The following is a 2,500-nucleotide window of genomic DNA, read 5'->3' as shown; positions in this document are numbered from 1 at the left end:
TCTACCCACTAGTTCTCTTGTTTGTTGGCTCAGCTTTAAAAATCCATCTAGCAATACTTTCCTGTGACATTTTAATTACATGACTGTGACCAGAGCTGTGACCTATCATTGCAGAGTAGTAGCTGGACCTGGAGTAAGTTATGTCCCCTGACGAGTAACATTACTCCAGAGATCCTTCGGGATAATTCCATTTTGGCCACATATATTTGCAATTGACTTCTAGTGCAAGCATGTAGCTTAGTGGTTAGGATATTTGGCTCACAATCACAAAACTGTGAGTTTGGTTTCTTGTGGTGCATTGTGTCCTTGAGCAAGAAAGTTTATTTCACGTTGCTCTAGCCTGCTTAGTTGGCAAAAATGAGTTGTACCTGTAATTCAAAGGGCCAACTTTGTCATATTCTGTGCCATACTGCATCACCCCTGAGAACTATGCATGTCAATGCAGTGCTCAGCCATTTGCACATTAATTTCATGAGCTGGCTGTTTCATTGATCAACTCAATTGGTACACTTATCGTCATAACCAACAGAAAAACCAAGTTAGCACTCTTTAGGTCATTAACCAACATTGATGCCCATAGGTGAGATCATGAGTTTGTTGTTGGACTGAGTACATAGTAGCTTGTATTCACAGACATATCTCCAATTACTTCTGATCATCATATCCACTTTGCATTCAACTTTCAAAAGTTTTACAGGTATACTTCGCCCTAATATTATCATCATCATTTAACTTTTTAACTTCCATTTACCATGCTTGCATGAGCAAAACAAAATTTATTGAAGCAGATTTTCTAAAGCTGGATGATGCCCTTCCTGTTTTCAAGCAAGGTAATATTTCCCATAACCAGACATGATTTGCATAATGACTGGAAATGAATGATATCGCTTGTATGATGGTGATGCTTGTTTACAGGGATCACATGATTTTAATACAAGGATAAACACACACACACATACATATATGTATATGATTGATTGTTACCTCTCATGATAAATGACACTGTATTTTGTGTTTTAACATGACATCCACTTTAAGTTGAGATAAATATTACCTTTTGATATATATATATATATATATATATATATATATATATGGGAGAATGTACGAAAAAACAACAACAGACGAGGACAGATGGTGTAAATAACAAAAGGATGTATTAGTATGACGCTCGGGAATACGGAAAGTCTTTGACGTTTCGAGCTACGCACTTCAACAGAAAGAATACGGAGACAAGGAGAAAAACACGGAGAAAAAAAATTGAATAGTGTCCAGTCAACGGTCAATCATAATGATGGCTAATAATGGCTGACCGGAAGTTAGAAATTCTTTTTTCAGGAGAGCTAAGAAAAGGGAGAGATAACAAACAGTGATCGAAGAATGAGGGGGCTATGTGTGTGGGAGATAGAATGCTGGTGATATATATATATATATATATATATATATATATATATATATATATATATGTATATGTGTGTGTGTGTGTGTGTGTATACGTATATATATATATATATATATATATATATATATATATATATATATATATATATATATATATATATATATATATATATATATACACACACATATACATGTGTGGGCTTCTTCCAGCTTGTCTAACAAAGCTTTGGTCAGCCTGGGGCTAAAGCAAAAGATACTTGCTCAAGGTGGTGTGCAGTGGGACTGAACCCAAGACCACACAGTTTGGAAGCTACACTGACACAGGATCTACAAAGTGATATGTGAGGTCTTTTGTGCTTTTACTGTCAAATCCATGCCTGACTTCAGATATCCACCTGGATATATTCACCTTTTTCTACACAATATACATTGTTATGATAGCATCCTTATCAGATCAAAGAACTATGGCAATCTTCTAAACTCCAAGTCAGAGTTTAACAAAACAATGTGCACGTGGTTGTGTGGTAAGAAGCTTGCTTCCCAGACACATGGTTCTGGGCTCAGTCCCACTGTGTGGTACCTTGGGCAAGTGTCTTCTACTATAGCCTTGGGCTGATCAAAGCCTTGTGAGCAGATTTGGTAGATGGAAACTGAAAGAAGCCTGTCATATTTGTGTATATGTACATATATTTACGTATGTCTTTGTTTCTGTTTGCTCCCTTCCCACCACCACCACCACCATCACTTAACAGCTGATATTGGTATGTTTGTGTCCTCGTAACTTAGCAATTCAGCAAAACAGACCGATAGAGTAAGTACCAGGCTTACAAAGAATAAGTCCTGGGGTCGATTTCTTCAACTAAAACCCTTTAAAGCAGTGCTCCAGCATGTCCGCAGGCAAATGACTGAAGCGTGTAAAAGAATAGCAGAAACCCTCAGCAACTTTCTGTAACAAAACAGGAAGACAGCCCACTCATTGGATTAGTTTAATTCACTTTACCTTTCCTCCATCCAATTACACACACTAAATATAGTTTTTTTACATGTAAAGATTGAACATTAACAATATTTTTCATTTAAAGGGTCAAAGTGACACAAC

The 2,500-nt window shown here is 36.6% G+C and overlaps 1 protein-coding gene across 1 annotated transcript in view; it reads right to left on the bottom strand.

Annotated features, from left to right (window-relative positions):
• LOC106871867 (EF-hand domain-containing protein 1) overlaps window positions 1–2,500 on the bottom strand; it is a 115,159-nt gene that overhangs the window by 516 nt on the left and 112,143 nt on the right. The window lies entirely within an intron of this gene.

Source organism: Octopus bimaculoides, chromosome 10, assembly GCF_046866305.1.
Source record: "Octopus bimaculoides isolate indiv1 chromosome 10, ASM4686630v1, whole genome shotgun sequence".
In the NCBI taxonomy this organism is placed as follows: domain Eukaryota; kingdom Metazoa; phylum Mollusca; class Cephalopoda; order Octopoda; family Octopodidae; genus Octopus; species Octopus bimaculoides.
The sequence above is the reverse complement of the archived record's forward strand: the minus strand, read 5'-3'. Positions and strand labels throughout refer to the sequence as shown.